The sequence below is a fragment of the Olea europaea genome, chromosome 2, assembly GCF_002742605.1.
Source record: "Olea europaea var. sylvestris chromosome 2, O_europaea_v1, whole genome shotgun sequence".
Taxonomy (NCBI): Eukaryota; Viridiplantae; Streptophyta; class Magnoliopsida; order Lamiales; family Oleaceae; genus Olea; species Olea europaea.
Window position 1 is genome coordinate 801848 of NC_036238.1, and position 26387 is coordinate 828234.

Sequence of the window (26387 nt, forward strand, 5' to 3'; positions counted from 1 at the left end):
TACCATACCAATGGTAGACTGAAAGTTATTATTGTAGGTGAACTCAGTTAACGTAAGGAACTCGTCCCAGGTACCTTGGAAGTCAATCATACAAGCTTTTAACATATCCTCAAGAGTCTGAATTGTCCTCTCTGACTCTCCATCTATTTGCAGGTAAAAAGTCGTGCTAAACGTTAACTTTGTGCCTATTACCTTACGTAGGCTCTTCCAAAATGAAGAAGTAAATTTAGGGTCACGGTAAGATACAATGGATAATGGGGCCTCATGAAGTCTGACAATCTCTAACAGTTACAAATCAGCATATCATTCCATATTATAAGTAGTTTTGACGAGTTAAAAATGTGCTAATTGAGTAGGACGATCAACAATAACCCCAATAGCATTATAACCCCTTTTCGTTTTAGGCAAGCCAACAACAAAATCCATGCGAACTCGTTCCCATTTCCACTCTAAAATCATAAGTAGTTGTAATAGGCTAGAATGTTTTTTATGCTTAGCTTTAACTTGTTGGCAGGTTAGACAACGCTGAACATAAACTACAACATCTCGACTCATGCCAATCCTCCATAAATGTTCTCTCTAGTCTCGAAACATTTTTGTACTCCCAGGAAGAATTGAGTAAGGGGTATCATGAGCTTCTTTCATGATTTCTTGTTTTAATTCTTCATTATTTGAGACCACTACCCTGTTACCATAGCAAAGAGCTCTATCAGAAGCAATGACAAAATCCGAACACTTTCCATCAGCAACTTCAATTCAAAATTTTAATACTCGATAGTCTTCATATTGCAAGGTTTTGATCCTCTCAAGAAGTGTAGGTTTAAGTGTCAAATTGGTGAAGTAGCCGGATTTACCTCAAGGTACAATCTTAAACAAGCTTTTGATTCTCAATCAACAATGATTTTTGAACAGCCTGCAAAGTGGCTATAGAACCATGATTTTTCCTACATAGTGCATCGGCAACCACATTGGCCTTGCCAGGGTGGTAGTTGATCACGAATTTATAATCCTTGATGAGCTCCAACCATTGACGCTGTCTCATGTTTAGTTCCTTCTGTGTGAAAAAATACTTCAGACCCTTATGGTCTGTGTAGATCTCACGAAAAGTGACTAGCAAACCACATCACCGTAAGTCGATAATTCGAATGGTATCACTACTTGCTTTATGCGAGGCTTAAGTCTTTCCTAAAATCGCCTTGCTCTTCTTTCTTCTGTTGCATCCAGATCTGGAGCAATCTTTATCAAACGAGCAAATTCATCCTCATATTCAGTAAATGTTCGATTTCCCTGCTCCAGCTCAATGAATTCTCTCTCTTTGTGGTGGTGAATTCACTGAGGGAAATACTTGTCATTGAAGTCAGCTTTGAACATATCCCAAGTGAAGGGCTAGTATCCTTCTCATGTTGGAGCTGAACCATTAACCACCAATCATAGGCATCTCCTTAGAGCATGTAGGCAGCAAAGGTAGCCTTTTCTTGTTCGGTGTAGCTCATAATCGAGAAGGCCTTCTGAATTCCAAGATAACCATTTTTTAGCTTCCAAAGGGTCAGTAGTTCCAGCAAATGATGTTGGGGATAACTTCTTAAACTCCGAAATCTTCCCTTGTTCTTGGGTTCGATCATTTCTCCTAGGTGTGTTGCTTTGTCCAAATATAGCCAATGCTTGCATAAAAGCCTCCATTATTATTTGGGTCCCGGATGTTGCATTAATATTGCCTGACCCTTCAAATTGTGCCTCAAATATTTTTTCGTGAGTTTGAGAATGAGTAGTGGGGGCCATACTAGAATACAAGAAAGTTCTTACTTACAAGAAAATTTCTTAACCTTATTTGCATAAACAATAATTACGCATTAAGTAGCCATTTGTAGTGTGAGGAATAAAAGTTAAACATACTAGATGACTATGAGAGGACCCCTTGCGAAAAGAAGTCAATATTGTATCAGGGTACTCTTACATTTGGGCAGATAACCATTTTTTCACTTTAACAACAAAATTTGTCAATCATCAAAATGAGCTTTTATTGAGTAAAAGGCAAAAATGTCCTTAAATAGTTTATACAATTACAAAGATAGAATTTTGTTTCAAAAGACAAAAGTATCCTGAAGTTATAAATTTTAAAAAACCAAACACTTTTCACTCTAAATTTAATTATTTATTTTAAACAATTACTGAAATAAAAAAAATTAATATTTAATTTACTTTCTTGTTTAAATATTTCATTAATTAATTATCTTAATCGGTTATGTATATTATTTATTTAATCACTTGTTTAAATTAAAAATTAATATTTAATTTGATTTCTCATTTAAATATTTTATTAATTTATTATCTTAATTGATTATGTATATTTAATAAATTATTTAATTATTTATTTTAAACACTTATTCAAATAAAAAAATTAATATTTAATTTGGTTTCTCTTTTAAATATATCATTAATTAATTATCTTCCCTGATTTAATTATTTATTTTAAACACCTACTCAAATAAGAAAAATTAATTTTTAATTTGATTTCTTGTTTAAATATTTCTCTATCAATTACCTTAATTGGTTATGTATATTGTTTATTTAATATTTAAATAATCACTCATCTAAATAAAAAATTAATATTTATTTTAATTTCTTATTTAAATATTTCTTTAATTAATTGTCTTAATTAGTTATGTATGTTATTTAATGCATGTTTAGTACAGCTTAAAATCCAATTAAAATCAAATTTTTGACCATTATTTCACTATTCTAACAGTCATTTTTGAATTCTTCTCTCACGGGTAGGACCTACTTTATCTCTAACGGTCAAAAAATTAATTAACAAAATCCCTACCAAACAAGCACTATTTATTGTTTAATCGCTTTGTTTAATTATTTATTTAATCACATAATTAAATAAAAAATTAATATTTAATTTAATTTCTTATTTAGATATTTCATTAATTAATTATCTTAATTGGTACTTTATTTAATTATTTATTTAATCACTTATTTAAATAAAAGAATTAATATTTATTTTAATTTCTTATTTAAATGTTTCATTAATTAATTATCTTAGTTAATTATGTATATTCTTTTTTTAATATTTAATTACTTTGTTTATTTATTTATTTAATCACTCAATTAAATAAAAAATTAATATTTAATTTAATTTCTTATTTAGATATTTCATTTATAAATTATCTTAATTGGTTGGGTATGTTATGTATTTAATATTTCATTACCTTATTTAATTATTATTTTAATCACTTACTTGAATAAGAAATTAATTTTTAAATATTAATTAATTATTTAAATAATTCAGTACTTAATTAAGTTAATTGGTTATATATATTATTAGTCATTAATATTTAATTACTTTATTTTAATTGCTTATTTAAATAAAAATATTATTATATAATGTACAAGTGACATAATATTATTGGAGAGTTGAAAAACTGTTTTTTCGATCCTTCACTCATGAAATTTCATATTTACATTATGGACATCCTTATAAATTAATACATATAGAATTATCCAATATTTAATTTGATTTCTCGTTTAAATATTTCTTTATTAATTATCTTAATTGGTTATGTATATTTAATTACTTTATTCAGTTATTTATTTTAAAACTTATTCAAATAAAAAATTAATATTTAATTTAGTTTCTTCTTTAAATATATCATTAATTAATTATCTTAATTGGTTATGTATATTGTTTATTTAATATTTCATTACTTTATTTAATTATTTATTTAATCATTCATTCGAATGAAAAATTAATACTTAATTTAATTTTAATTAAAACATAAATCACATGATACATGAGAATCTCTAACAGAGACGGAAGTCGAATATTAGGTACGCACACATTTTGAAGACATCGAACATTATTCAAGAATGTCGAAAATATACTTCCCCTAACAAATGAAGCTGAGTGAGAAGTTCTCTATTATAATATGTTACTCTCTACCCAACGAATATGTAATATCTATTTATAATATGTTATTGATTTCCTCAAATTTCTCTATTTATAGTATGTTATTGATTACATGAAAATTAATTCGACGAATATGTAATATCTACTTAAATCGTATGTACTCTCTATTTATAATATGTCACTGATTTCCTCAATTTTCTTTATTTATAGTGTGTTATATATGTAATTAAGAGTAATTAGTTATTTATTATACAATTACATAAAAACTAAAGTATTATAAACGTTTTAAAAAAATGTTTACATTTTAAATTATTACTACTACGGATCACAATGTACATAAAAGATCTTACATTTAAAAAAAAAATTTGCTTACATTTTAATGTGTGTGTGGTTTATCAGTTTTACACCACGTCTGATGCTAAAAATTCAATATACTTTAATTTGATCCGAATCTAACGAAATTAATGGGAGATGAATTTAGGATCTTAATTCAATAACCCAATCAAAATTCGAATTCGATAATCCGTTAACTAAATGAATCAAATATGGATATAGGTCAATCCAATATCACTAAAACATTCCAAAAGGAGACTCCTTTAAAAAAGAGTTAAAGGAGCATCACTCAGATAAAATAATAATAATAATAATAATAATAATAATAATAATAATAATAATAATAATAATAATAATAATAATAATAATAATAAATGATTTGGGTCTTCTAATATAATAAGTGAGCCCATCAAGATAGTTCAAATATTTTTTAAAACAAATTAATAATTAAAATCTTGTTGAGGCTATGATTTTCAATGAAAAAATAAATAAAATCTTTATATTCTAATTTTTTCAATTTCAGATCGGATATTCGATAACATAGTTAATTGGATATGAATGTAACATTCAAATATCCGTCAGATTATTGGATTGGATTTAACAAGATAATTATTTTTAACGGATCCGATCGGATTTGAGCAGATTCAATCCATATATTCGATCCATTTATAGCCCTAATTTCAATGCGAAGATTCCACAATCGCCCAAGGTTAAATTCATGAAAGAGGTTGGGAAACGTACCGTTGACGAATGTTCTCTTCTTTACCTCGATAGTGTATGGAGAAACAATGTGTTGTGACAGTAATCTAGTCCTCTTTCTAACCATTTGCTTCGACACGTCAAATAACATATTCTTACAGGATATCACTTTTATTGTCTTCTCCAACATAATTGTCACATTATCCAAACTAATGATTCTAATGAAATATCTGTGTACATCCCCATTCCTTCACCGCTACCCTCCCAGTCATCATCTTCGCCACCCTCTTTGTCACTGTCTGGGACCACCATTGCTTGCCGATTGTATCTCTCGAATATTACTCTGACCCTCCTCCTCGATCAATGATGACAGCTCAGAGAGCACTTCAAGTTGACATATTAACATTTCACAGAATTAATGACCATACATCGAGTTTTTGAAATGACGAACAACATAAAATCATTATACGTACATCAGGATCGTCGAGGAGAGCTAATAACTGTCAGCTCTGTCCCCATGGATAATTGTTGAATGTATCATTGTCATCAACAACCTTCAAATAAAATACATCGATCGACGTCTTCTTATGATGACACCTGAGTATACTCTCTACAGAATAAATATCATCTCCAACTTCAACTTGTCAAACATATCATCGCATTCGCTGAATATATCTCCTAACTAGGGGTGGGCGCGGGTCGGTTCGGTTCGGTTCGGTTCTAAAGAGAATCGAACCAAATCGAACTTTTCGGGTATCTAGTAAATGAAACCGTCGGGTCCAAATATAATTATGGAATCGTTCGGGTTCGGTTCTGTTCCGTTCCATTCGGTTTTTTACTATAATTAAATTTTTTAACATTTATAACAACATTATATAAATACAACTAATGATATATTCAATGGTTTTGGAATGTCAGAGACTAGTAAACTACCTTATTCAAATGATCGCTACAATCAAAGTTTCGGTTGGCGAAGGTCACAGCTTCGATCGGAGGTCACAGTGTCGGTCGATGATTGTATAGGTTTTGGAATATTAGCGAGACTGCGAGAGTGAGTGCGAGAGTCGAGACAATATTATGCACTTTAATGTTGATATTTAGGGTTATTTAGTGAATTTGATCTTGCTTGGCTAAGAAATGAAACAATAAAATGGGTAATTGGGCCAAAATTAAAAAATTAGAAATGAAACAAATTATTGGGCTAAAAATTTGAATTTAAAAATTGTTAATTTGTTAATTTGTTTAGAAAAAATTAAAATTAAAATAATTTGATTTACTCAATATAAAAAAAAATAGAAATATTCGATTTTTCGGTTCTTGGTCTAGAACCGAGAACCGAACCGTACCCGTCGGTTCTCAATTCAGATACCCGTTCGGATATTTAATTTGACAAAAACCGTTCGATTCAGTTCGGTTCGGGAGATTTGCCCATTCCTACTCCTAACTGTTTTATTGTTACTTTACTTAATTAAATTGTTTATCTAATATTTAATTGTTCATTTAAATTATTTATTCAATATTTAAATGTGTATTTAAATTATTTATTTTAATTGTTTAGTTTTTTATTTAATATTTATTTTAATTGTTAATAGAATGTTTAATTGTTTGTTTTAAATGTTAATTATTTATTTCAATTGTTTATTTAATATTTAATTACTTATTTTTATTATTTATATTTATGGTTCATTTAAATTATTTATTTATCACTTAAATATTAATTATTTATTTCAATTATTTATTGAAATTGTTAAATTACTTATTTTTTATTTATATTTATTGTTCATTAAATTATTTATTTAATATTTAAATTCTAATTTTTTATTTCAATTTTTTATTTAATATTTAATTACTTATTTAAACTATTTTTTATTATTTATATTTATTGGTTATTTATGTTAAGTAATTATTTTTATTGCTTAATTAATATTTAATTTACTTTCTTTATTGAATTTATTTCAATTAGTTATTTATTATTTACTTAAATAAAAAATATACATAAATAATTAACATACTTCATGAAATATTTAAATAAAAAAAAGTATAAAATAAATAATTATATATTAAAAAATAATATACATAAACAATTAAAGTAATTACTTAAAAATTTAAATAAACAATTAAATTAAATATTGATTTATTAAATTATTTATCTAATATTTAATTTAATTTTTTATTTAAATATTTCATTAATTATTTTATTTGTTATGTATATTGTTTGTTTAATATTTAATTACTCTATTTAATTGTTTATTTCATATTTATTTACTTCATCTAATTATTTATATTAATTTCTTATTTATTTTAATTGTTTATTGAATATTCAATTGTTTATTAAATGTATTTCATTATTTAAATTATTCATATTTTAAATAAAATGAAATAAAAAAATTAATTATTTTACTTAAATAAATAATTTACATAATTCATGAAATATTTAGAAATAATTAAATTCAATATTTTTTTTTAAAAAAATGGTTGGATGGTTTAATTATTTTACTTAAATAAATAATTTACATAATTCATGAAATATTTAGAAATAATTAAATTCAATATTTTTTTAAAAAAAAATGGTTGGATGGTTGGGCCGTCTGGCCCGGATGGCTTCGGACGGCCTAGACATCTAGATCCGGACGGCCCAGCGTCTGGGTCATCTAGATCCAAACGGTGATGTTGTTGGCACTTGAATCTCTAAAAACTCCATTTTCGACGAATTTCGTCTTATTTTTTCACTTTTTTTAACCAATTCAATCCAAATTTGATTTTTCCTTCTATTTTAACTATAAAAATTTGTATTAAACTCATAATTTAACATATTCAAATCTTAAACATTCAAATTTTTATGTATTAAACTCAAAAATTCAAATTTCCATATATGTTAGACCTCAATGGTGAGTAAACTACAAAGAAACAAATCTAATTTTTGAGAAATGGCGATCTCCGGCAAATGGTCGAAATGGGTTAGGTATGAGCGGTCCGTAGGTGGCGTTGGTGATTCTCTTTTCTTAGTTTCCTCTTTCTTTCTCCTCTTCTCCTCTTTATTTGGGAGTATTTTCGACCTTTGGGTATTGTTTATATTTTCAGTTTTTTTTTTAATGAGATTTTTTGGGTCAAAGGCCATTTTGAAAAAATGGCAAAGTCAGGCGCTATCTGCGACCATTTCCTCATATTATATCCTTTTTATTATATATATATATATATATATATATATAAAGAGGGTAGTGGTAATAATTAGAAGTCTATATGTATTTTGTGTGTGTGTGTGTCATATAATGAATTGAACTTTGAATCCCACGTCAAATCATAATATAATATTAATTTGTACTTTTGCAGTTACCTATGCTACATACAAGCAACACATATATGATCTCAGTCTTGCTGACAGTTATAGTGTAAGGGTTCGATTCCTGAGATATATAATTGGACGCTTTATGGGTATCAGTGTATAGATAAGCTCTTGTTTCCTGATCTATTGGGGCACATCCCACGATTTACTTCCCTCATGATGTTCAGGGACGGGGTAGTGGGAGTTCTTAAGGTTATGATTCAACCTTTAACATGTGTGTGTGTGTGTTAAAAGAATGAGTACAACTTTAATTTAATGCTATAAATTCAAGATGTCATCATTCCTCTTGAAATCAAGGACAACAATAGAATAAAACAATATATTGCTTAGTACCTTGTTCAATGTTCTTCGATTGGAGAAGAAAATTTTCTAAATGATATTTATGGTAATATCGTAAGTTATTTTATTCTTTATAAGCAACGAAATGAGTAAAAAATATAAGAATCTAAATTTTCTATGTTACTAGACATATTTTATGTTAATGTAACTAATAGGACTCACTATTTATTCTTATTAAAAATTATTAGAATCTTAAATTAGTCCCACAGGTTTATAATTGATCCAATCTTTATTTTTGAACTAATTTACCCAAAATATATAATTCAACTCGAAGTTTACATCAAATCTATAAAAAAAAAAAAAAAGACATTAAAATAATAAACTCATTAAGTTTAAATTAATGAGCATGTTGATCGTATAGGGCGTTAAGGCACATCCTACTATAATAAACATAATTAGTCACGATGAGGATTATTATATCAATTAAACAATAAATGTAACATAAGTAAATAATTTAGACCCATAATAGTAATGAAAACAAGCATGCAACATTACACGTATATTGCAATAAATAGCTAGGACTGTTCTTAATGAAAATAGTCTACCAAAATATTTTTGAGCCGAAGCCATTAACACCACATGCTACAATGTTTATAGAGTTCTTGTTAGTCAAAAGAAAATAAAAACTCCCTCTGAGCTTTGGAAAAAATAGTTCCAAACATCGGTTATTTTAAGGTATTTGATTATAAATGTTTAATTCTGAATACAGAAGAAAATTTGGAAACATTTGATTGAAAGTCCGTTGTTGGAATCTTTCTAGGATATTCATCTACTAGCAGATGTTATAGAGTCTTCAATAGAAGAACTTTAGTTGCTGAAGAATCTATACATGTTATCTCTAATGAATCTTATTTTCTTAATCAAGAGAAATGTATTGCTTATGATGTATGATTGGAGATTCTCATTTTAGCAAATGAATATCCATGATCAAAACAATGGAGATTCGAAAAATCTTGGAGATCAATACAATGGAGAAGAAAATAATCAACAAGATGAAGTAAAATCTATCGAAATTGATCCACTTCCACCTAAGGCATTGATGTTTGTTTCTTCTCACCTAAATGAACTTATTATTGGTGATCCATCTAAAGGTATTACTACCAGAGCTTTTACTAGAAATCAATTCAATAGTTGGGCATTTATTTCACAAATTGAACCAAGAAATTTTAAAGAAATTGAGTTTGTTGAATTTTAGATTCTAGCCATATAACTAAATCAATTTTTAAAAAAATTACATTTGGGATTTAGTCGCTAAACAAAACAATTAAACCGTCATTGGCATAAAATGGATTTTTAGAAATGAACGAGATGAGAATGGAAAATGGTGCATAACAAGGTTAGATTAGTGGCCTAAGGTTATAATAAAAAAGAAGGTATTGATTTTGAGAAAACCTTTGCACCGATTGTTAGATTAGAATCCATTTACATGGTTCTTGCATTTACTTGACATAAATGGAAGCTCTTTATCAAATGGATATGAACAGTGCATTTCTAAATGGCTTTATACAATAAGAAGATTTTGTAGAGCAAACCCTGATTTTGAAAAATCACAAATATCTGGATCATGTTTTTAAACTTAAAAAAGCTCTTTATGGTTTAAAACATATTCCTAGAGCTTGTATGAATGAGCAAAATTTCTATTTTTAAATGACTTTTAAATATGTAAAGCGGATACTATTCTTTTTGTCAAAACTCAAAAGAATGACATGATTATCGTTCAAGTTTATGTTGACGATATTATATTTGGTACAATTCATATTTGTCTTTGAGACGAATTTTCAAAATACATGAGTAAGAAATTTGACATGAATATGATAGGAGAACTTAAATTCTTCCTTCGACTTCAAATTAAGCAATCTAATGATGGAATATTCATTAATCAAAATAAGTATATATTAGACATGCTTAAAGATTTGAAATGGAGGAATTAAAGCCGATTAACACTCCAATGAGTTCATCCATAAAATTCGACAAAGATGATCAAGAACTTTGTTGATGTAACTAAATATCGAGGTACGATTGGATCCTTTCTATGCGTAACCACAAGTAGACCCGATATTATGTTTAGTCTGTTTTAATGTGCTAAATTTCAATCAAATCCTAAAGAATCACACCTTAGTGCCGTAAAAAAAAAAAAAAAAAAAATTGAGAGAGAGAGAGATCTACCACTAGAGTCGAATATATTTCGGCTACTAGTTGTTGTGCACAAGTAGTGACTTTCACTTATCTTTTGATCATATACCTATTATGTGTGATAACACGAGCTATAAACCTATCAAAAATCCCTTCTTGCATTCTCAAACGAAGTATATTGAAATTAGACATCACTTTTTGTGAGATCTTGCATAAAAGGAAGATATTAAATTAGAATTTGTAATTACTGAAAATTGTTTGTCGACATTTTACTAAACCTTTAGCTCTTGATAGATTTTCGCATATTGAAGAGGTTTGGGGATTCTAGATAAATTTGAAATATATGGCTAATATATTTATGCATTTACTTGTTGACTAAATTGTTGTCTTTATGTCATTTCATCATGAAATTCAAAATTTTACTAAAAATGGTGAAGCGGACATCCGAATGAGGAACCAGACAACCATGAGGACGTTCGGACTAAGATGTCCGGATTGACGGCAAATTTAGGTCTATTAATGCGGACATCCGGATATGTGTAGCAAACGTCCAAATTAACACATTTACAATTTTTAAAATCGTTATTCAACTCTTACTTCTTCATTTTCTTCCCCCTTCTCCTTCTTCACACCGTGCATCCATAACATATTTATCAATTTTTTCCCCTCTCAAATCATCATTTATCTCACTCAAATCCGAAATCCCATCTTCTTTTCCCTCTAATTCTCTCAAAATCCATAATTCTCTTCCATTAAATCTCCCAAAACTCTCTCTTTGTATTGTACAAACCATAAGAGGTGAAATTGCATACATTCCCTCGAATTCAAAGCTTTATCATGTTTAGTCGACTAGAAAGGTGTATGAAGACTACCGTGAGGCAGGATCCTCCACCATCTTCATTCAACGAAAAGCCCAAAGTACCGACAAATCCATTTGAAAAATTTTCAATTCTAATTGGTAAGAATGATTTTGCCGACTTTACTATCGAAGCTCCCACATTTCACATTGAAGAGTATTTTGAAAACATGGGTCGGGTGTCGATAGCCACCTTAGAGGAAAATGCATATCCTCAACTCATGAAAGAATTTTACGAAAACATGGCTATCACTCCTAGGTCAGATGGAATTTCTTGTTTATTCAAAAACACACAAATTACCATCACCAAAGATCTTATTTGAACAATCCTTAAACTTGAAGTATGTGAAAACCAATTTTTTCTTCACAAAGCTCATCCTAGTCTCGAAGGGTATAATTCTTCCAACGCTTGTCGTAGAGTCACGAGAAATAATATTGAGAATATCATAAAGCTTAGTGCTAATCAACTCATTCTTCCGTGTAAAAGTTTTAACAAAAATCATTGCCTATGTCATTCTTCCTCAAAAAGGTCAACGGGACAAAATCAATAATTTCAACATCTTCATTCTTGATTCTTTTCTACTTAGGTTGAAATTAGATTTTTCTAACAACTGCATTTTGTCATATGAAGCTTGTTCACTCCACACGATTACATCAAGCTTACCTTGTCGCAAGCTTCTTACCAAAATTTGTAAGCATTTCAAAATTTCCTTACATGATGAGACCTTTGTTTCACTCTGTGCCATCGATACCATCAATTTTCAAACTCTCGAATGCATGAAAATTATAAAAGAGCATGGTCAATGGGTGACTTATACCAAAGGTTTCAATCCCATTTTGGGTCCTTTGACTCTACCTTTTGACAAAGATGAGGACGACGACGACTATGTACCACATGTTCCAAACCCCCTCATGATATCCTAGGTTCTAGTGCTCCTCCTCCTATTGGAGGTTTCACATTTACCGAGGATCATTACAATCTCCTCAATGGCCACATCAATTCATTCATGTTGTCCATCAACGAGCTAGTTGGATTACTTCATCAAGTACTTGCTAAACAAGATGCTATACAAGCTCAACTCGATGACTTCTACACCCGCTTCGATGCACCATATCCTCCACCTCCGCCTCCAAAGTCTTGAGACCTAATTTACATCTTTATGCATATGTATTTTAGAACCACTTATGTTGGTGTAACTTCTCTATGACTTCAACTTTCATCAACTTATGCTTTTGATGTATGGATGTTATGTCATCTATCTTCAATTTTAAATTGATTGACATCATGTGTTAAGTTAACGGGGAACTCTATGAGATGATAATGCTTGATATGAATGTGGTAAATGAATATGCTTGAATTTTTTATCAAAGAGCTTGACATCTGTAGATATTAATTTGTAAAAGATAGGGGAAATAAATTATTTACATGCAAAATTTAAGATTTATATTCCTAATAACTTGCTTGATCTTACTTTGCAATCATTTTGTTTGTCATAATAAAAAATGGAGAAGTATACCAATTGAAAGCACAAGAATTGCTAATTAAGAGGAGGTGAATTTGGAAGTGTACTAGGAAAAAGTACAAGTATAAAACCTGTAGAGTTCATTTGTTGGTATCTTGGAGGATTAAAAGCATGACTTTTGTTTTCTAAGTCGCATAGGGTCTAGATCTTTCCATGACCTTTTATCAAAAAAATTTTAAATTTCTTACTTATTCAAAAAGTTAATAAATAAAATTGAAAATATTTTTGAGGCTACTGGCCTCAAAGAAACCACAAACCCTATTGGTGCCGTATTTTTTTGGATGTTAAGCCATTTAGAAAATGTATGCTCGATTGAAGTTTAATAAATACGGGTAGGGTTAGACCAATCTATTTTAATTGATGTGGTGAAATATCAAGGAAAATGGTTAATACACGAGAAACTTTTGATTCATCCAAAATATTGAGAATCTGAGTAATACAAAAAACAAACTCTTGATGTATTTTTCGATATTGTAAAGAAAAAAATAAATCTCTAAATTATCAGTGGTTGCCTTTAACCAAACCTTAGTGCCACTTTAATCATAATTGGATAATTATATTTACACCACAATTATTATTTGTTACAACATCTTTAATTTCACTTAAGATGTTTGTTGACCCCAAAAATGTTGCCAACAGATACCGAACTCACCCACACACGCATGAGTCTAGTTCAACACGCTAAGACACATGAAAGATCTCAAACGAACGGATCAAGGGTGTGGGAGCAACTCAAAGGCACAGGACGAAAACGTTCGGAATCCAGCGAGATGTTTGCATATCAATTGTACAATAATTACCAATTGATCTTTGTAGAATGCGAATATGAATTCATTGTATATAGTTGTACGAAATGTATTGAGCAAAGAATGTATATTCTCAGTTCTTGTATTGAATCTTGCATTCTTCTTGTGAGAGATGTATGAGGGAGTATTTATAGTATTACAAGTTAGATCGTGGCCCTCGATTGGGAGTACACGTGGCCTCATCTCGTAAGTTTGCACGTCAAATTATAGGTATCATATTTGACAAGACAAGACACTTGCACTCTATGATGGGTGTCCCATCAATCAATCAGGAAGGATCATTGTGTGTAAGACACGATCTCTGGGGAGGAGCGCTGCTCAGGGCCTCATGACTTTGGAGAAGATGGGCCCCGGAATGAGGGGGCCTCAGCAAGAAACAACACCTCGGCACATTCACTTCGGCGTCAGCATTTGGGCTTCGTCGTGGGTGTTATTTAAGTATGCTAGTCTACTTCTGCTAGCTTGGAGGCCTCGGCTGGATGCCACGTGGTTTGGCATAAGTGGGCCATGGGCTTTAGTGGGTCAGCCAAGTATGTCGACACGTAACAATGTTCTTTTGTCAAAATCTTATCTTCAACCTTTCACAAATTAACACTTCTCTTCCTTTGTGGTATTTTATATCATAATATTTTGTTTACAAATAGGGGCGGACCCAAGACCCAAATCCAGTGGGGGTGAAACTAAAAAACCTTAAGGTTCGAAACCAAAAAAGCCTTTGGAAAAAAATTCTAAAGACCTAAAAAAACTTGGAAAAAAAATTGAAAATTCGAAAATCGAGTGGGGGCGGCCAACAACGTTGGGCCTCAAGGAGGTCCACCCCTGTTTACAAAGTAAAGTTTATTATCTTCACAAATGAACACAAATTGGTATTTAACCTGTTTGGTAAAGATTAAAATTCAATTTTTTATGTAAGTCAGAGTCAACAATAAATTTTAATCTCATATTTCATAGGTCTCAACTTTCAACCAAAGATTTATCCTTTTTTTTTTATCAAAATTTAATAAAATCTAATTTTAATCTCCACTAAACATGGGTTAAGTACTTGACATATACTCATATGACAGGTATAAAAATGTATCTACTCACGGTTCTACAACAACAAACTCATTCATGAAATTTACAACTTTCCTTAGTCTAGACGAGTTCATAATATTGATATTTTAGGAACGGAATGATTTGTGGGTTCCGAAGAGCTATAGTAGTTTAACCTAATAAGATAGAAATTACAATCCAAGAAGTAATAGATAAATTTATAAAAAAGTCAATTATTTATTTTATAGACACCAAATCTATTATTTATGTGACTAAACATGAATTTTCAAAGTTAGGCCACATGTAGAGATGATACCAAGTTTATTTTTCTTAATTTTTGTCAAATTTTAATTAATATGCAAGCAACCCAAAAAGAAGCCTTGAATATTATTTAAATACTACAAATTCTAAGAAATCCCAAACATTTATATAAATAAATTATTATGGTCCATCTAAATAGCACATTAGTTACAAAAGGGGTCTCATCACGTGCCTACGTACCATGAAACGAACATTTATTTCTCGATCATTGAGACCTGTCGAACAGAAGAATGCTTCAATCATCGACTTACATAAGCAAAGGAATCTAAGACTAACACTTTCCCGGAAATATGATTAGAGGCATAGATATAGTTAGAACTTAGAAGCCTCGGATAGCATTGAGCATAGAAAAAAAATCTTAGTGTAAATTTGGACATCAATTTTAATGTTAATGCAGTGTCTTTGCCTGAAAAAAAAAAAAAAAATTATAGACAAATATTACAAAAGCACAAGTATCAATAAGTTTCGGAAATGTAAACTATCGAAGCTTTGACTAGAATAATGTAAAATGTCAAATCAAGAAAAATGACTTAAATGTTATTATCAATCTCATAAATAGATCATTGCACAATAAAGAAAAGGATCAAAATATCTGTGGCTGAAAGATCGTTGGAATCTATCACTCTCTCTCTCTCTTACAAAAAAAAAAAATGGTTTGAAAAAAAAAAATCCTAAAAAAAGAGGGAAAAGCTTTGCAAATTTCAAACTTAAACTTGCACACTTGGCTTGAAAAAATGCAATATATTTTTTTATGTCAACACTAACGACTAAAATGAACAAACCACTAGCTATGGTGTTAAATTAAATATAGAAATTAAAATAAATAAAAGAAAGATATTAAATAAGAAGCTTAAGTCAAAGCACCAATACCTTACTACACCATTACTCCAATGGCAAAAAGATTTAGGCTCATTATTGCGTATCTCCTTGTCGTGCTCAAAATATAAGTGATGGTTTCACATTAAATATACCAACCTAACTATGATTTCTCACATCACCACATGCACCACAGGTTCAAAACTTTACTTAGCATTCTCATTAGTAGCAGTTGATTTAGCCAAAATATCAATGGAATTGGCCTCGTTAATATGTACTTGCCCATCACCTTGGTTGTGGAATGGATAGTCTTGGTTAAAAAATTTGTCCCATTAACAGAAGAGTTCAAAATTTCACTTGAATCGCACCCTGTAGGTGATTGTGATGCATATTCTGTATACCTACAAGCTTTGTCCACATCTTCAGCCTCATGAACAAATATATCAGATGAAGTAAGCTGCCCAAGCTCATCCCCACCCACATTGTGTTTCAATCACTACAAGAAATTTGACTTTTAACTATGAAAACTTTTGCATGCTGACCCTTTTCTTGAAATAATTGAAAATGACTTTTCACCCTATTACGCCTCGGCTACCAGCATCCGAAGTGACACAAATCGAGGCGTCGCTCGACGTGCCCTCCGAGGAGAGACATAACCGAACTACCTCGGCTATTAGTCATCCGAAGTGACATATCTGACCAAGATCTTCTTTATCTTGGGGAATGATTTATGTGACGTGTCTGCAATACGTAAACTCAAAATCAGGAAAATTAATTAAGCACCAACCTACAGAGTGATTGATGGACGCCTACGTGTCAGACGTCTCAGCCTATCGAATTACTACACGTGTCACATATCTAGTGGTGTCCTTTGCCTATAAATACCAAGGTCTTGGCATTAAGGAAGGTAATCATTCCACACAAGAAAAATATACTTCTCCTCCTCCTTTGTGTATTGCGCATTCCGGCACCGCCGTCACTATCACTATCGACTGACTTGATTGTCAGAGTACATGCGGCCGACACCACCCATGGTACCGACCGTATACGCTTGACTATTTGTTATCGTGCGTAGAGAGGAACGCGTGGATTAGCTCTCTGTTGGCCACGTAGATGGTCCAATTTGCGGGGTTAATAGTTTGGCACCGCCTGTGGGAAGTTAAGATTGGTATTTCCCGCTTATCATCGAAAAAAGCCACTGAAAAATTCAGATGAGTTCTTTCCCTTGAAAAAGGGTGTGCTTGAGAAAATAACAAAGAACTAGCAACCTAATTTGAATACCCTAAAGAAAATATGAGCTCAAGTAATAAAGATGTTAATCTAAGGAGATAGAACGACGCCTCTGAAGAAGAGGTGATGCGAACAAATGTCCCACAAAGGAGGCATCACCATCGACGCTGTCGAGGAAGTGGAGCGACCTAAGGCTAAGTGCAGAAATGGCCCAGATGACTACAAGTATGAAGGACATTGCAGCCCAATATATGGCTATGCATGAGCTCCTCATATAGACCGAAGGCAAGCAGGGCTTCCAAATGCCAGAAAAGTCCCATACGGCCCAAGAACTTCTTACGCGCAGTGGGGGTCACTCACGATAAAGAAAACCTCTTATAGAAAGGGAGGTAGGAGTGGATGTCTCCTTGTATGCTACACATACACAGGCTGCAGATTCTTAATTAGGAGATAGATTCCCATCGGAATATGAGCCCCAGAGGTCGGTTAGTGTTTTCGACCGAATAAGGCGAAACCCAAACAACAGAGTTCGTTCTGTTCAAAGACCAGTCCAACAAGAACAAGAACATGAGCAAGAGGTACAATCGTCTTCGCCTAGAAATAGGCGTGAGAGGGTGAACTTAGTTAATTTGGGAAACGGGGAAGGGGAAGTTTACCTGCCTCCACCTCATGACTAGCCAGATGGAAACGACTCTAAAGGACCATGTAAGTCATATGAGATAAACGATTACGATAACAATCTTCCCTTCTCCAAGGAGATACGAAGCTCCCCAATGCCCTCGAACTTTTTTTCCCTAAAATTCCTAAATATGAGGGAAAAGGTGATCCTAGAAGCATTTTAACAAGTACATGACCTAAATGAGCTTGAGAGGAGCCTCTCCAGCTTTAAAATGCAGGGCTTTCCACCTTACGTTAATCGGGGTAGTAGAATTCTAGTACAGTCGATTACCACCTCTAAGTATCAGAAGCTAGCCCGATCTGAAGAAAGCCTTCTTGAACCAATACTTGTCGAGAAGGGAGGGAGAGGCCCCAGTACAACACTTGCAAGACATGAGGCAAGCCCCAGGAGAAATTCTAAAAAACTACCTCACCAGGTTCACTGATGAGAGAACTTATTGCGAACAAGTCACAGATAGAGAGGCCCTTTCAGCCTTAAATGGAGGTCTCAATATGAACTTTTGACAATACATACGAAGCAAATATCTAGCTACATATGATGAACTAGTAAAAATGATAAGGGTAGAGATCATCAATGAGGAAATGATTGATCACAGGAACCGTGCAGCACTGGGACTCCCATCTCCTCATAAGCAGGTGGGTCGAGGACCCGCAGCACACCTCGTCACCCAGCAATGGACCCAAGCTAGACACACCATGGCACCCACATCCAGACAAGCCCTAGCCTTCACCACGTTGATTGCAGTGCCAGTGTTGGCATATGAGAATGCTAACCCAAGTGCAAATGTCGAGGCAGGACCCTCTAGGAGAAGTACGTCTAGAGGCCGACGAAGGAAAAGGAATTAGCCTGCACTTAAGGGGCAAACTATTACACTTTCCATCGCTTTTATAGTTACGACACTAGTGAGTGTTTGGATGCCCCACGGTCATCAAAGAGGAGCAACCTACACCCCTCTAAGGAAGGTCGCAACCGTGAAAATACAAGGCACCAAAGAGACAGGGCGCCTAGGAAAAGAGAAACAGAGAATAGGGATTGAGGAGACGGGTAGAGGAGCCAGGCTGCAGCCACAGAAGGCGAATCGATCCGAGAAATTGAAACTATCATTGAAGGCCCCATGTGGGAAGTAACATTTGAAATGCAGAGTTGAACTACACAAGAGAAGCAAAAGATCTGCCTATGACCAACTACATCGTCAACCAGTCCAACATGCGGACAAAGTTGGACCCATTACCTTTTCTCAAGACGATGCGAGAGGTATACATTACCCTCATTCTGATGCATTGGTAGTAAGATCAGTTGTAACTCGAAATGGATGGTAGGAATTGTGGGCTGTAACCTCAATTCATCATTTATGTATGAAGTTTCCTACCGGGCATGGTATTGCTACGGTTAGAGGAGATCAGATGGATCGAGGGAAAGTTACCTAAACTCCCAACGAAAATTCGAGCCCGCCATAGTGAATGTCATCATAAAGGACATAAGTCCAAGGTTGATATAGATGTTGAAATGTTCGACGTCCCAGAATAAGGACATACCCCCGAACAGAGGGAAGACGTCGAAATGATCGAGATCCCTGAGGAAGGATTACCTCCGGACAAGCTGGATCCCCGGCTCGATGAGGTCAGCCATGCATCACCCCAATGGAGGAAATAGAATCCTTTCTTGCCAATCTTGAAGATCCTGGTCAAGTTTAAACATAGGAAAAACATTGCCCCCTGTGATCAAGGAAGAGCTTATAAAATTTCTGTGAAGGAACTTGGATGTTTTCATATGGAAGCATGAAGACATGGTAGGGATTGATCCAAAGATCTGCTACCATCACTTGAACATTGACCCTCGGTGCACCCTACATAGGTAGAAGAGACGAGCCCTCAACCTGGAACAATATGAAGTGCTAAAAGAGGAGGTCGACATGCTAAGCCGAAATGGCTTATCAGGGAAGCCATATTCCCAAAGTGGTTTTTCAATCCTGTTTTGGTCAAAAAGCCTTGAGGGAAGTGGAAAGTATGTATATATTTCACCAATCTAAATCAAGTTTGCCCAAAGGACAGCTTCCCACTGCCAACGATAGACCAACTCGTGGACTCTATGGTTGGTCATGAGCTTCTAAACTTTATGGATGCATATTCAGGATATAATCAGATTCTCATGTTCCGAGTTAATGAAGAGGCCAGCTCATTTGTTACAGATAAGGGGCTATATTGCTACAAGGTGATTGATGCGAACCCTGTAGCAACGTTGACTACGAAACCCACAACGAGATTGACGAATCCAAGAAATCCAAATTAATCCAAAGTTTAGGATAACCCAAAAGAAAGTCGAACCAAAAAACCCAACAAGAATGACGCTTGAAAGACCCCTTGATCACGCAATCCAAGAATTAAATCCGGTTGTTTGAACGCCACAAGTTATCATTTGATAAGTTTGAAGTTGTTCAATGAAGAACGATGAAGAGAAGATAATACGCCTCACTTTAATTCAATATCAATAATGTCAAAAAAATTTTAACAATTGAATGGAAACTTCTATTTATACTTAACCTAAAAACTAGGTAAAAATCGTGCAAAAGTCGATCATAATCCCCAAAATATGGAAAAGAATCAAAATCTAACAAAATATGAAAAATTGCCAAAATTGGAAAATTTGCCAAAAAAATGAACTATGCGATCGCATAGTATTTTTCCATGCGGTCGCATGGTTCAACCAAAATCCACACTCGAGTTTCGGTATGCCTCCATGCGGTCGCAAGCCCCATAAGCCTATGCGGTCGTATAGGCTTAATTTCCTCCATCTTCGGCTTTCGATATTAAATTGATCAAAGTTGATTCGCTTTCGACCCGAACATGAAAGTTGCTCCATTTTGAGTCCTGAACATTTTTCCATCAATGGTTTCTTGAACGAGCAATCCCATTGTTTGTTTCACTTGCTTTGCCTTTGATCACGTCATTGGTCCGCCATCGACTATCAACGGGTCTTGTCTTGCACTCACCATCATCGGGCTTGACTCCTGGATCATATCAGTGATGCCCTTCGGGTTGAAAAACGCCGACACTACCTACCAAAGACTAGTCAACATGATATTTATCGACCTCATCTATAGAACCATGGATGTCTACATGGACAACATGTTGGGGAAGACAATGTAAATCACCTTAACAATACCTTCCAGATTCTAAGGAATTATCAAATGAAGTTAAACCCGTTGAAATGTGCGTTTGGGATATCATCAGATCAGTTTTTAGGGTATATTGTCAACCAAAGGAGAATTGAAGCAAACCCCGAAAAAATTTGAGCCTTGGTAGAGATGAGATCACCTTAGAAGCTAAAAGAGGTGCAAAGCTTGAACGGACGTATTGTCACACTCAGTCACATCATCTCCAAGGCTACAGATAAAAGTTTGCCCTTCTTTAAGATTCTGAAGCAAGGGAGGAAGTTCCAGTGGACGGAAGAATACGAGGTGGCCTTTGAAGTACTAAAGAAACACCTGGGAGAGACGTCCCTGTTATCGAAGCCCAAGCTGTCTGAGCCTCTTTTATTGTATCTGGTAGTCTCAGAAGAGGTAGTCAGTGAGGTCCTCATTAGAAAGGATGAGACACGCCAACTGTCAGTGTATTATATCGGCAAGGCCCTATTATATCACCAATGGATTTGATTCGATTTTCGGTTCTAGACAAATAACCGAATAAGAACGAAATCTTTTTAAATTTTTTAATATTGGATAAATCAAATTATTTTAATTTTTTCTAAATAAATTAGCTAATTAAGTGAGTAATGTTCCAATTTTTAGTTTATTTATGTTTGTTAATTGTACTTTTTCAAATTTTTCTTGTAGAGTTTCTTAGTAATGAGTATGGCAAGCCAAGCAATTGATAGCTAATTCAAATAGTTGGTAAGTATTAGCAATACTTTAAAATATTTTCTCTCTATAGCTTCTAACTTATATTTCATTTTCAATGTAGACTTAAAGGTTTGAAGTAAAGGAATCATTAAATAGATCTTTGAAGTTTTAGTATTACTATCTACTTTTTGGAATTTGTATGCATTGGTAAATTAATCTTGTTGGACAATTAGTTATTTATATGTTACTAAATTGAACTACGTTAATTTGTAAAAACTACGATTGAATGTGTCATTAGTTGTATTTATGTTGTGGTCGTTATAAATATTAAAAAATTTAATTATAGTACTAAACCGAACCCGAACGGTTCCATAATTATATTTGGATCCGACGATTCTATTTATTAGATACTCGAAAAATTTTGGTTCGGTTCGGTTTTCTTTAAAACCGAACCGAACCGCACCCAGGCCTAAGAGCAGCAACCTGGCTAGGGTTGGGCAAAGTGTTCAAACTAAATCGAACCAAGTCGAATCATGCTATTTTTCTTAAGTTAGATACCTAAACGAGTATCAGAATCAAGAATCGATGGGTTTGGTTTGATTCTCGGCTCTAGACAAAGAACAGAATAAGAATTCAATCTCTTTAAAAAAAATTATTTTTTTATATTGGATAAATCAAATAATTTTAATTTTTTCTAAATAAATTAGCAAATTAACTAATTAAGTGATTAATGCTCCAATTTTTAGTTTATTTATGTTTGTTAATTGTGCCTTTTCAAATTTTTCTTGTAGATTTTCTTAGTAGTGAGTATGGCAAGTCAAGCAATTGATAGCTAATTCAAATAGTTGGTAATTATTAGCAATACCTTAAAATATTTTATCTCTATGACTTTTAATTTATATTTCATTTTCCACGTAGACTTAAAGGTTTGAAGTAAAGGAATCATTGAAGTTTTAGTATTAGTATCTATTTTTTTGTATTTGTATGCATTGGTAAATTAATCTTGTTGGATAACTAGTTATTTATATGTTATTAAATTGAACTATGTTAATTTGTAAAAACTACGATTGAATGTGTCATTAGCTGTATTTATATAGATCGTTATAAATGTTAAAAAAATTTAATTATAGTACAGAACTGAATCAAATCGAATGGTTCCATAATTATATTTGACCTCGACAGTTCCATTTACTAGATACACAAAAAATTCTGATTCGGTTCGATTCTCTTTAAAATCGAACCGAACCGGACCACTCCCAGGCCTAATCTCTCCGTAGGTTGGCGATCAATTAATTCTGCTGATTTTGAGTGACATATGATAGACATGTCACATCAATTATTCTTCAAGATACACAAAAGATCTTGGTCAGATGTGTCACTTCGGATGACTAATAGCCGAGGCAGTTCGGTTATGTCTCCCCCTGGATGGGCACGTCGAGCGACGCCTCGATTTATGTCACTTCAGATGCTAGTAGACAACAGCAGTCACTCCAGCTCCGGCAACTTCAGCCACAGCTCTCCCTTCAAAGCAATCGAGGAAGAGGCCTCGCTCCAACAATGACAAATGACTTTCTAGGCACCAACGGCGAGGAGCCCATAAAAGTGTTGGAGGCTTTGCCTTCTAAAACAGCTATCGTGGCCATGATTTATAGCAAGTACTGGACTGAGGCTTGAAGGGACCACATTTCATCCTGCACGATAGAGGATATGGTCGCTACCAACCAAGCGTGCATTGCTCGAGCCCTAAGTACCAACGTTCAATTGGAGGGCTTAGTGAAGGATCTAAAGGCCAAAAATGTCGACTAGGCCCTGAAGTTGGAGATGGCCGACGAGTTAAAACAGAATGCTACATTTGGGCCTGGGTACGGTCCGGTTCGGTTCCATTTTAAAGAGAATCGAACCGAACTAGAATTTTTCGTGTATCTAGTAAATGGAACCATTGAATTCAAATATAATTATGGAACCATTCGGTTCGATTCAGTTCCGTACTATAATTAAATTTTTTTAACATTTATAACGATTTATATAAATACAACTAATGACACATTCAATCGTAGTTTTTACAAATTAAAGTATTTCAATTTAATAACATATAAATAACTAGTTGTCCAACAAGATTAACTTACCAATGCATACAATTACCAAAAAGTAGATACTAATACTAAAACTTCAATTATCCATTCAATGATTCCTTTACTTCAAACCTTTAAGTCCACGTGAGAAATGAAATATAAATTAGAAGTCATAGAGATAAAATATTTTAAAGTTTTGCTAATACTTACAAGTTATTTGAATTAGCTATCAATTGCTTGACTTGCCATGCTCACTACTAAGAAACTCTACAAGAAAAATTTGAAAAAGTACAATTAACAAACATAAATAAATTAAAAACTGGAACATTAATCATTTAATTAGTTAATTTGCTAATTTATTTAGAAAAAATTAAAATAATTTGATTTATCCAAATTAAAAAATTTAAAGAGATTCGGTTCTTATTCAATTTTTCGACTCTTGGTCTAGAGTCGAGAACAAACCAAACCTATCGATTTACGATTCAGATATCCGTTCGGGTATTTAACTTAAGAAAAATCGCACGGTTTGGTTCGATTCGGACATTTTGCCCATCCCTAGGAGTGATTGAGGAGGCCTACGTATTAGATACCTCGGCCCATCGGACTACTACACGTGTCACATATCTAGCGGTGCCCTTTGCCTATAAATACCAAGGTCTTAGCATTAAGAAAGGTAAGATTTCATACAAGAAAAATATACTTCTCCTCTCTCTTTGTGTATTGCACATTCCGGCACTACCGTCGATTGACTTGATTGTCGGAGTGGATGCGGCTGACACCACCACCCCTAGTACCGATTGTGTACGCTTGACTATTTGTTATCATGTGTAGGGAAGAAGACGTGGATTAGCTCTCTGTTGGCCATGTGGAGGGTCCGATTTGCGGGATCAACACACCCCCTTCTTGGTTAGCTAATCTTGGTCAATTCGTGCTCAGAACGGTAACACAATGGGAATCATATTAGGAGAACTCTATAGCTAATCCACATTCCTTCCTATCTATAATCAATGCTTAATTAGGAACTAAAGGCAGATTTTAATATCAGCACCAAATTCTTAATTTTCAACACACTCAAGGAAATTTTCATTGTATACATAATATCTACCTTTTTATTTCCATCCTGTTCGTGATTTATGATTCCATCCTTGATTGTGATTTTTTTTTTTTTTGTGGAGAAACCTTGCACCTGCTGCCTCGTAATGTAAATGGACTAACATAATCCCTATTATATTCGATATAGACATTACCGTCGTTAGTAGCTTGCTAGTGTCTGCCATTTTCTAGCATCCTATCACCACTAGATGTCGTGACTGTTTCCCACCGCTAGTCATAGGCTGATAGGCTTTTTTTGTCATCTTGATCCATTTTGTATCCTTTTTCCATGTCTAATACATTATCATATACCTCTATTTGTTCAATAGCAACCTCCATCTAACACATCGACAGGGCGGTGTTATTCTCGTTTGTACTGGCATCTATTGGCATCTTAGGATTGAAATGAACAAAAAGGTTATTATTGTCATCAAAGTTTACTGTACCAACTCTTCCATCCATTAATACAATTCTTTTTCATTTGTATTAACAAGAAGACTTGTTGACGTAGCGTGCCACATAATTCCTTCCATTGCAGTGTTGTGAACTCTATGATGTGGTTGAATTTTGTGTTGGGAAAACGGGGAGGCAAGTCGATATGAAGTATTGATCACATAAGCAAGAACAATATTAAAGCAAAAAAAAAAACAGAGAGAGAGATTGGCAAAGAAATCGAGTAATTTTATTAACTAACAATCAATGGAAAGAAAAATACAATATCAGCAATACATAAATTAGAAGAAGAGTCAAATATATATATATATACATATGCCCTAAAAGTAGAGTTATAAATAAAATAAAATACCAAAAGCTTTCTTATCTTAATCTCTTTAAGTTCAGCACAAATTCAACTCCTAATAGAGCTTCCAAATAGAATTTCAACTAGAATTTGCCAATAGACTTCGAACAGGATTCCAAAAGCATTTCAAATAGAATTCTTCTTATTGTACACTTTAATTAGAAGTCTCAATTATCTTCATCAAAAAATTCGGGTCACATCCAAATTCAAAAAAAAAAAAAAAAAATTCACCTTGACTCAAATTTCAGTGCAACGAAAAAAGCTCCAAAATTTCTCCACCTGGAAAAATACGTCCAACTACAGCGAAATAAACTGAACTCTTCAACCAGAACCAAATTTCTCGACATCATGAAAAATTATTCTGCATCTTCCAAAATATCCACAAATGATACTCGAACCCAAACAACGGGTTCCCAAAATTTCCACAAGGAATTTAAGATTTATCGAATAGGATCCAAAGCATACCTTGTGGCAGGATCAACTCTAAATACTTTAATTGAAAGCCCCTGTTAGTCTCAAAACCTTTAAAACCACAAGAAGCATATGCAACTAGATCTGCATCC